Source organism: Armigeres subalbatus, chromosome 3, assembly GCF_024139115.2.
Source record: "Armigeres subalbatus isolate Guangzhou_Male chromosome 3, GZ_Asu_2, whole genome shotgun sequence".
NCBI classification, from domain to species: Eukaryota; Metazoa; Arthropoda; class Insecta; order Diptera; family Culicidae; genus Armigeres; species Armigeres subalbatus.
The window spans coordinates 340,637,089-340,648,830 of record NC_085141.1 but is presented as its reverse complement, the minus strand read 5'-3'; the positions used below and the strand labels follow the sequence as shown (position 1 = coordinate 340,648,830).

Genomic DNA, 11,742 nt, shown 5'->3' with positions numbered 1-11,742 from the left:
GTTGGATATCAAAATTAGTAGATAGAAAGAAAGAAAAACCGATATTTTCTACATTTGGTTGATATAAGTATCTAAACAATTAAGTGAGGCAAACTACCTTTGTGAAACTTACCAACGATGTACCATGCGACTCCACGTCTGATCTATACCAGAATGTTTATTTACCTGGTCTATACGAATTTTCGGGAGTCAAAATATCGCCACTTTTAAAAATTGCGATATCAATATTATTGAGATTTTCTGCAATTTTTATATGGCATCAGTTAGATATAATTTTAGCTGTTGCATGAGGTTGAATGCCCATAACAATCGTTAGGGTAAGGGGCCCCAAAACGCCCAGCCGCCCCATTTTGGCGAGGCAAAACGTCCTAGTGGCACTAACCTACAAAGTCCTACTTGCGTCTCCACGGACTATCCATACCAGAATGCTGATTCGCCGACGCGTGTTGCTTTGTCCCTAGGAGCTGCCAGCGTTTGGAGCTGCCAGCGTTTCGAAAGGCGTTTTGCCTCATGAGTTTTCCGGCAACAGAATATCACCACTTTTTTGAAATGTGAATGTTATCAATATGATTGAGATTTTTGAAAATTTTTGAGTGGCGTCAACTAGCTATCTTGTTTAACTGCGTTGCGTTGCGTTGTAACGGAGTATTTCGTAGATTGCATACTGATAACTGTCATGTTTATTCTTTAACTTTCTTACCCCAACTGCTTATGGATTACTATTTGGGAATTAATAGCAACCCAATTGGAGGTCCAAAATGATAAAGCATGAAAACTACCATTGCCGGCCACGCCCATCTTCTCCGTTACTAGGGAAGGGAAGGAAATGATGATATGACATCTACTTAGTGAGAGGTCAGCGACTCACCGACGCCCTCATAGATGTCATCATAAGCAAATGATATGATAAGTTTATTCAAACGTTGGGAGTGACCATGCTAAGAAATTTATGTCACTCCGTTTTCCTAGATGTTTAACTTCCTGGGATGGGACAAGGTATTAGACTTGCCCTGGCTAATAAGCCTATGTTTAAGCGCCATTGCTCGCTCTCTGAAACGAGAAGAGAAGAATCATATATGGAAAACCCCTCCCCGCATGTGCTAATGTCAAATTCAAACTAAAAGTATTTATGTCAAGGATTGAGTGTACTTATTGCCCCTCTTTGAAAACATTATTCGCTCTTGTCTAGGTATATATAAATGATATTATGTACATCAACAGACATTAATACGTGCTACGTTCTTGAATTTCCTAATGCTTGAAAAACTATAATTTGATTGTATCTTTTCCATAAACACCCGCGTGGATAATAAAATTTGTCTGGTAGGGTATCCAAGCACTAGTGCAAAAGCGTACCATGGCTTGAACCGTTTTCAAGTCTTTCGAAATTAGCATCTCATTGGTAAGAAATTAGTCTTAAAAGTATGAATGGCATATTTAGATATACTGAAAGTGATATATTTCATTTAAACATTCAATCATATTGTTTAAGGAAAAAAATTAAATTAACAATTTCTCGCTCTCTGAAACGAGACAGTAAGTAAAAAAAAACCTCATCCATATTATTTTTCCTACATCGAAATTTTATAAAATAAGAAAAACAAAATCGGTCTCTTAGAGCAGAATTCGTACGACTGAACATTTAGTCTGGCACATAGAAAAGGGAAAACGCAATATGTGCCTACATCAATTGTGGAAGTGTAACCCATATTACACAGTACACAAATAGGTATGCCGTTCTTTGTCAAAATTACTTCATATAGGTATATGAAGGAATGATAAAATTCCATTGAAATGTTTGCAAAGAGATTTTAAATAGGAAGCATGAAACGAGCTCACCGCGTAGTCCATTACATTCCCGTCCTTCTATTCATCCATGCTGAATCGGAAAGCTCCCAGCAGGTCTGGGTTCCATACGTTGAACATCGCCGGCGCCACAGTTTCGCATGTTGCAGTAGTCGCGCACACAGTTTCGCATGTTGCGGTAGTCGTTTTGGGCAGCAGGGACTATGTCCAAGGGCTTGACGATCCCTCCCCAGGCCATCTACGAGTTGTGGGGCTTGCCTAGGATGTGGTGGGGTTTGACAGTGGGCCCTGTTAAACCTCTATAAAAAGCTGCATGTATCCGCAAGTAGGCCCCACCAAAGCGACCGTGTGCCGCTCAAAGCGCACAAGCCCAAGTCCTGGTGTTAGGTGGGACGCTAAACAGCCCTGACACGACGGCCCTCCGACGAGACAGGAGGTTTGCGCAGGCCCAATAAGCCGCCTAGAAAACCAATCATTACGAACAATATAAGAGATAATGCGACTCAATATAATCGGCAAAGACCTAGGCGACGAATACAGGATCACGATTGGAAGCTTGGAACATGGAATTGCAAGTCGCTAGGTTTCGCAGGTTGCGACAGGATGATCTACGATGAATTACATCCCCGCAACTTCGACGTCGTGGCGCTGCAGGAGATTTGCTGGACAGGACAGAAAGTGTGGAAAAGCGGGCATCGAGCGGCTACCTTCTACCAAAGCTGTGGCACCACCAACGAGCTGGGAACCGGCTTCATAGTGCTAGGTAAGATGCGCCAACGCGTGATTGGGTGGCAGCCAATCAACGCAAGGATGTGCAAGCTGAGGATTAAAGGCCGTTTCTTCAACTATAGCATCATCAACGTGCACTGCCCACACGAAGGGAGACCCGACGACGAGAAAGAAGCGTTCTACGCACAGCTGGAGCAGACATACGATGGATGCCCACTGCGGGACGTTAAAATCGTCATCGGTGACATGAACGCACAGGTAGGAAGGGAGGAAATGTATAGACCGGTCATCGGACCGGATAGTCTGCACACCGTATCGAATGACAACGGCCAACGATGCATAAACTTCGCAGCCTCCCGCATAATAGTAGTCCGAAGCACCTTCTTTCCCCGCAAAAATATCCACAAGGCCACATGGAGATCACCTAACCAAGAAACGGAATACCAAATCGATCACGTTCTAATCGACGGTAAATTCTTCTCCGACATCACGAATGTCCGCACTTACCGCAGTGCGAATATTGAATCCGACCACTACCTCGTTGCAGTATGCCTGCGCTCAAAACTCTCGACGGTGTACAACACGCGTCGAAGTCGGACGCCGCGGCTTAACATTGGGCGGCTACAAGATGGTAGACTAGCCCAAGAATACGCGCAGCAGCTGGAAGTGGCACTTCCAACGGAAGAGCAGCTAGGCGCAGCGTCTCTTGAAGATGGCTGGAGAGATATTCGATCCGCCATTGGTAGCACCGTAACCGCTGCACTAGGCACGGTGCCCCCGGATCAGAGAAACGACTGGTATGACGGCGAATGTGAGCAGTTAGTGGAAGAGAAGAATGCAGCATGGGCGAGATTGCTGCAACACCGCACGAGGGCGAACGAGGCACGATATAAACAGGCGCGGAACAGACAAAACTCGATTTTCCGGAGGAAAAAGCGCCAGCAGGAAGATCGAGACCGTGAAGAAACGGAGCAACTGTACCGCGCTAATAACACACGAAAGTTCTATGAGAAGTTAAACCGTTCACGTAAGGGCCACGTGTCACAGCCTGATATGTGTAAGGACATAAACGGGAACCTTCTTACGAACGAGCGTGAGGTGATCCAAAGGTGGCGGCAGCACTACGAAGAACACCTGAATGGCGATGTGGCAGACGAAGATGGCGGTATGGTGATGGACCTGGGAGAACGCGCGCAGGACATAATTCTACCGGCTCCGGATCTCCAGGAAATCCGGCTGAAGAACAACAAAGCCCCTGGGGTTGACCAACTACCAGGAGAGCTATTTAAACACGGTGGTGAGGCACTGGCTAGAGCGCTGCACTGGGTCATTACCAAGATTTGGGAGGAGGAAGTTTTGCCGCAGGAGTGGATGGAAGGTGTCGTTTGTCCCATCTACAAAAAGGGCGATAAGCTGGATTGTAGCAACTACCGCGCAATCACATTGCTGAACGCCGCCTACAAGGTACTCTCCCAAATTTTATGCCGTCGACTAGCACCAACTGCAAGGGAGTTCGTGGGGCAGTACCAGGCGGGTTTTATGGGCGAACGCTCCACCACGGACCAGGTGTTCGCCATTCGCCAAGTACTGCAGAAATGCCGCGAATACAACGTGCCCACACATCATCTATTCATCGACTTCAAAGCCGCATATGATACAATCGATCGGGACCAGCTATGGCAGCTAATGCACGAAAACGGATTTCCGGATAAACTGACACGGGTGATCAAAGCGACGATGGATCGGGTGATGTGCGTAGTTCGAGTTTCAGGGGCATTCTCGAGTCCCTTCGAAACCCGCAGAGGGTTACGGCAAGGTGATGGTCTTTCGTGTTTGCTATTCAGCATCGCTTTGGAAGGGGTAATACGAAGAGCAGGGATTAACACGAGTGGTACAATTTTCAATAAGTCCGTCCAGCTATTTGGTTTCGCCGACGACATAGATATTATGGCACGTAACTTTGAGAAGATGGAGGAAGCCTACATCAGACTGAAGAGGGAAGCTAAGCGGATCGGACTAGTCATCAACACGTCGAAGACGAAGTACATGATAGGCAGAGGTTCAAGAGAAGACAATGTGAGCCACCCACCGCGAGTTTGCATCGGTGGTGACGAAATCGAGGTGGTAGAAGAATTTGTGTACTTGGGCTCACTGGTGACTGCCGAAAATGACACCAGCAGAGAAATTCGGAGACGCATAGTGGCTGGAAATCGTACGTACTTTGGACTCCGCAAGACGCTCCGATCGAATAGAGTTCGCCGCCGTACCAAACTGACAATCTACAAAACGCTAATTAGACCGGTAGTCCTCTACGGACATGAGACCTGGACGATGCTCGTGGAGGACCAACGCGCACTGGGAGTTTTCGAATGGAAAGTGCTGCGTGGGGGGTGCAGATGGCGGACGGTACCTGGAGGAGGCGAATGAATCACGAGTTGCATCAGCTGCTGGGAGAACCATCCATCGTTCACACCGCGAATATCGGACGACTGCGGTGGGCCGAGCACGTAGCCAGAATATCGGACAGTAACCCGGTGAAAATGGTTCTCGACAACGATCCGACGGGCACAAGAAGGCGAGGTGCGCAGCAGGCAAGGTGGATCGATCAGGTGGAAGATGACTTACGGACCCTCCGTAGACTGCGTGGTTAACGACGTGTAGCCATGGACCGAGCCGAATGGAGAAGACTCTTATACCGCACAGGCCACTTCGGCCTTAGTCTGAATAAATAATAATAATAGTAGTCGCGCGCGATTGCCATTCTTGGACCTCCTGGATTCGTCGTTTTGGAAACTTTCGGTTCGTATTGTCAAACAGATGATCGTAGGATTGTTCTGCAATTCACTGGACCAGTTTTGTGGTTGATGGAACGATGTACACTGTGACCACTGCAGAACGGTTGCATAGCGGTACCTGTTCGAGAACGGTTGATGTTCCAACTCTTGTGCGCGGAGACCGATTTGTATTGCACAACTTCAATCTGCTAGACTGCTACCGGAACTTCGTGTGTGGCGCAGTTTGTTCTCTGGTCTTGATCTTTCGACGGACTTCTAGAGTGAGGACTATTTCTTTTTTCAGTTGTTGACAACACGAATGGCTGGAGTTTCTGTAGCGGATTTCCGGTTTGTGGACCATCTCAACGGTGAAGAGCGAGCGACGCAGAAGTACGAAATTTGATGCAACTTTATCCCTCGCTGCTGGTGGCTTTTCGAAATGTACTTCCACAATATATTTTGCCGGAACAGGTTCTGCCGAAATACATAGTGTTCTTCACCGGCTTCGGGAACTTTTTTTGGAAAAAAAATGACGGTAGCAGAAAATTTAACGTCTTTTTGCTAGCGCGGCACACTTCGATCTCTCAACTAGCTATCTTGTTTAACTGATGCATAATGTAAAAATACCCATGAATAGCGTTACAAATAAGACAATAAAGCAGTGTTTGCTTAGCTAGGGCATATTGCCCCCTTCCCCTACAACTGAGAGATTAAACCCAAACGGTGGACATTGAGGATAAAAGCAAAATCAGTGTTACCATCCATTGGTTTCTTGTGTAATTGCGATTGTTCTGGTCAACCAAAGACTAACAGCTACAAAATGTGTGGTCATCATGCTCATGCTCATGTTCAAAATCTATCAACAATTTATATTTTTTTTATCCATTCCTGCCTGGAAAATAACGACCATCCTGCTAATTCAGGTGCTTCCGATTCTGATTTTTATATCTGAACTATTATATCACATGATTGATGAAATGTTCAAAGCAAATACCAAAACTGAAGCTGTTCAGCTTGGTATTGAATTCACTTAAAAAGCTGTTACTTGACTTCATTTAAATGGATCCAAGTATTTTTTGGAAAATTGTTACTTGGAATGCCCGCTTGGAAGACGAACTATTTAACTCTCCATCAAAAGATATCCAGATTATTTTATCTAAAGACATGATCGTCTTGGCAGTGCCTGTGGTGGAATTTTTTTAATTGCCCCACGCCAAGAAGCTCACTGACTGGGAGCCCCTTGGAAATGGACGCATCTAATTTGATTTAAGCACACACTTGACAGTATAGAAACACAAAATACAAAATAATTTTATTTGTGTGCTTAAACCAAGAAAAAAAAGACACAAATTTAATAACATGATTAGGGAGGTATTTTAATTCAACTGGTAACTGGTTATACTTCAATGGACCTATAAATCCAATTCTTCTTTGAGCAAAATAAGTTGAAGCTTTTACACGTTGTAAATTATTTGCGTGGCTAGTTCCATAAATGTTAAATTTTTGAGCAAATTGCATGGTATGATGCATAATAGGACTGTGCACCTATAACATCAAAAACTAGTAGATGTGTTTGTGGCTCACATAGCGCAAATAATAATAAAATGTTCTGAGAACCGTCGGAATATAACAAGATTGTGGAATATAGGTAGAGGCGCCTGAAAATAGTTTTAAGTCATCTGTTTTAGAGTACTTGAAGTTTTCTTATATTCGACTAGACGAACCTACCCGATCTTACTCGGGCTTTGGGACAGAAGGTTGAAAAACAAAAGGTCGAAGGACAAAAGGTCGACGCACAAAAGGTCGAAGGGACAAACGGTCGACGAAGGGACAAAACGTCAAATGGACAAAAGGTCAGAGGCCCAAAATTTTAAAATCTTTAATTCTGTTCACATGAAAAAGACAAAATATTCGACAACAAGTTTGAAAACATGTTTCTTATGAAAAGTCTAGCTTATTACATTTCCAAGAGAATTCTCCTTCTTTATTTCATGGCCAGTTCTTTAACCCTTGTGTGGCCAGCTGGGTACCCGGGTACCTTTTTGGAATTCAAATCGCGATATCTAAATGAACTTTCATAGTAGGAGATTGAAACTCTGTCATATCCACAATAATGACGGCCAAAATCGATTGTACGGGTTAACTTAAATTTTGATTAAGGAGGGGTGGAGGGAGGGGTTCCGACATTTTTCTACCCTTTAAATGGCCGGCAGGGTACCCGGGTACCCACGAAACTAAAATGCTTATATCTTAGGCAATTTTAAACCGTTTTCAACAATTTTGGGCTCATTCGATTCAGAATTTTGTCCTTTATCATGCTGTTTCAGGATTGGACCGGGCTCTCAGATCACCGGGACATCCGGATTTCTAGGGACATGTCCTGCATAGATTATACTGATCGTGGATTTCGATAGGTAAATAGCATTATGGGTATCAAACTTCTTGATATTTCATCAGCAAGTTGATTTTTATTGATTTGGGTCCATCAGACGTGCAGATCTTCAATTGGCCATTCCAGAACAGGTTCCTCGAGGGGTCATAGGTGGCCATGGACATTTTTCAGTGGAACCTCAACAATATGGACATCAAACTTCTTGAAATTGCCTCAGCAGTGTGTTTCTGATTGTTTTAGAGCCACCAGACATGCTGACTTTATAGTTTCCATTGCAGGACAGGACCGCGTAGGGTGTTAAGCGGCCATAAATACTTTTCAATATAAATAAATATAAATAAAAAAAATAGAAAGCTGCAGTTTTTTGTAATCCGTGTGTTGAGAGCCAAATCATTGCAAGGAGTACCCTCTGACACTAGAAGGAAACTAAGTGGACCACTGAAAGCTCCGAAACATCCGGAGAAGTTGCCGATTCTAAAAGTTTATCCTAGAAAACTGAGACTTTTTAGAATTTTAGTGTTGTAGCAATGAGCGAACAAAACCAATACAAGGACTAGTCATTCATCCCGGATGGCCACTAAGTGGTTTTAGAAAGTTCTGGAACATCAGGAGATATGACCAGGTGTAGAAGAGGTTTAGGGTCATTTGGCCGAATGCCGTTTGGTCGAATAGTTGAAATACGTTTCCTTACGAAGTGATTAGTGAGAAGGAAAAAGGAAGAGGGAAGAAGAAAGAAGGAAAAAGGAAGAAGGAAGCAGAAAAAAAGGAATAAGGAAGAAAGAAGACAGAAGAAGGAAGAATGAAGAAGGAAAAAGGAAGAAGGAAGAAGGAAGAAGGAAGCAGGAAGAAGGAAGAAGGAAGAAGGAAGAAGGAAGGGAAAAGGAAGAAAGAAGAAGGAAGATGGAGGAAGGAAGAAGGAAGAAGAAAAAATGAAGAATGAAGAATGAAGAAGCTAGAAGAAAGAAGTAAGAAGGAAAAAGGAAAAAGAAAGAAGAAAAAAACAAAAACGAAGGAAGAAGGAATAAGATATAAAAAAGAAGGGAAAAGGAAGAAGGAAAAAAGAAGAAGAAGGGCTAAGGAAGAAGGACGAACGAAGAAAGAAGAAGGAAGAAGGAAAAAAAAGGAAGAATGAAGGAAGAAGAATGAAGAAAAACGAAGGAGGAAGGAAGAGGGAAGAAGAAAGAAGAAGTGGGAAGAAAGAAGGAAGCAGAAAGAAGGAAGAAGGAAGAGGAAAGAAGGACGAAAGAAGAAGGAAGGTAGGGGACGGAAAAAAGAAGCAAGAAGAAAGAAGGAAGAGGGAATAAGGAGGAAGGAAGAAAGAAGAAGAAAGTAGGGAGAAGGACCACTCGTAAACTAAGCTATTTTTTAACTATTCAGCCAAACGGCATTCAGCCAAATGGTGTTCGGCCAAATGGCCTAACAGCGTAGAAGATTATATTTTGAAGTTGCGATTTTTTTTAATAAATCTATTATTGCCGCAATGCCAATTCTGGAAATCCTAAGGACTATTACTTGTTGTAGCATTGTGAGAGTAAAATCATTGCATGACCAACGCATTGACCACCATTGGTCATCTGGCGCTGAATGTCCGGAACACCCATAGTAAAGACAAATTCTTGAAAATCGTCCTAGAATACAGTGGTTTGTTATGAATGTGAGAGAAAAACTCCGCTAAATGGTCCGCCGGGAACTCCGAAACATTCTGAGAAAAGGGCCAAATTTTAAATTCATCCTCATAAACCGTACTGTGTCACAAAAAGAATTATGCATCAAAATGAGAGCAATATCATTTCAAGAACCAAACGTTGACCCCGGGAGGCCACTAAGTGGTGCTCCAGCTCAGGAATAGCCGAAAAGGTAATCAATTCTAGAAAATCGCCCTAGAAAGCTGCGACTTTTTTTTTGTAGTTGTGTGCGATCAAAATAAATTCGAGGATCATTCATTGACACCGTGTGGCCGTTAGGTGAACATCTGGAAGCTTCGGAACATTCGAAGATGTGCCAATTTTTAAGTCGCCCTAGAAAGTTGTGAGATTTTAGATATCGCTTGTTGAGAAATGTGAGAGCATAATTGATGCAATCTAAACGGCCACAATACATCCAATAATACTGCGACTTTCAATAAATCGTTCGTTCACTTCAAGTGGTGGAATAAAATGGGATAGTTCTAAATAGATCTAAATCTAAACTCCACTAGAAGCTCTAAACAACCTTTGACTGACGTATTGTAGAGCTCCATAATTGTCAATCTTGTGTGATGTTCCTCCAGTTTTCATAAACTTTTAGGGTTCCCAGGTCCGATTCCACCACGTGCAGCAGCCACGAAGTCGCTGGCCTCTATCCGGATCTCTGGTGAATATTGTTTTTGCTATTCTTTCTTCCGGAATTCGCATTAAGTGACCGGCCCTCTGGAGTTTGCCGTATTTTATACGATTCACAATATTTTCTTCTTTATACACTTGATACAGCTCGTGATTTATGCGTCTGCGCCACAATTTTTTTTTCTAATTTCCCATCGAGAATTGTACGTAGCACTTTTCGCTTGAAAACCCCAACAGCTTTCCGGTCCACCTCTTTTTACATCCTAACGAATCAGAGAAAATTTCGTTTTCAATATTCGAGGAAGCCCCTATTCGCAGCAGCAATACGTCTTTTTACTTCACAGGAAACGTCATTGTCACATGTCATGTGTTCAAAGATAAACAAATTCTTCAACAATTTCCCCATCAAGCACTACTTCAGCACTTCACTAAATCGTACGCTGCTTTGAAATCAATAGACAGATGGTGAGTCTGCAAGTTGTACTCCCGAAATTCATAAAGGATCATCTTCAGGCTAAACATCTCATCCGTCGACATATCATCGGCCTTCACGGCCAGACAGGTAGATTTTGAAACTGGAACGACGAAACTGATTAGACTAGCCAGATTCTTCATCTACTGAGGGAGCGCATTTAGTTACAGATTTTTGTTTCACACACATTATCAGTGGATTCAGAATGCAAGTCAATGTAGGGAAGGGGGTGGAAATGATGATGCAATCACTCGCCCACTGCAAGCCGAATATACCTCTGTTCGTACGGAATTTATTGGAATTGTTGGGTTAAGGTTCGAGAGGCAGAGGTCCGTCTTGGTTAACGATCTGTCAATGTTATATATAGAAAGCAACTGATGGAATTTCTAATTGGATGTAGGAAACGAGCTCTTTAGTTCATTTCCAATTCTAGCAGAAACAGCTAGAAAAGTCAAGTTGAAGGTATAGGAAAAGAAATGGAAATGGTATGGAAGTCCATTTCCAGTTCTAGCGATTGCTAGAGATAAATATAAAGAAAGATACAAAGTAGGAGAATGGAACGGACTTTGGATTGAACCCACGACTTCCTGCGTATGAGGCAGAAGCAGTAGCCTTGTGACTACCAAGCCCCTCTCTTCTCCTTCTTTTTTACTTTGTTAAAAATATTGTTCACGATTACGCAACTGTTGAAAACAAAATGTAAGAAATGACGATTGCTTCGGGAATTCCGGTATTTCAGGAGGAGCTCTTGGTGGCCACTCGGGATCAATGAATGATATTCGCAATCACGCGCTTAGAATCATAAAAGCGTAACTGTATTGATCGATTTATCGTCGACGATATTTTCCTTTTATCAATGTAGTGAATTGCGGTAGTTTGCCGAAGGTTCATTATTGTAATGAAGGATGATTGCATATTCTACCTGAAGCAAATATAAAATCGATGAAGAAAAATCGATCAATACAGTTACGCCCCTATGATTCTAAGCGCGAGCAAAGACTCTACTTCTATACTGCTATTACAAACGATTTTCGAAAGTTTCTAGAACGAACTGCAATAATTGACCACTGCTCTGGATGCCTCTGCATTTCTGGAGCACCATTTGGGGACCACCAGGTAGCCCTTGCATTAATTTTGCTCTCACAACAAATGATGAATTTCAAGAATTAACCACTGCTCCGGATGATTCGGAGCTTCCCAAGGATAACTTAGTGTCCACCTGGAGTCAATTATGGCCCTGGAAACTAC

General features: G+C 43.1%; 1 protein-coding gene across 7 annotated transcripts in view; it reads right to left on the bottom strand.

Moving 5' to 3' along the window:
* The window catches only part of LOC134225839 (serine/threonine-protein kinase meng-po), a 62,493-nt gene that overhangs the window by 37,107 nt on the left and 13,644 nt on the right, over positions 1–11,742 (bottom strand). The window lies entirely within an intron of this gene.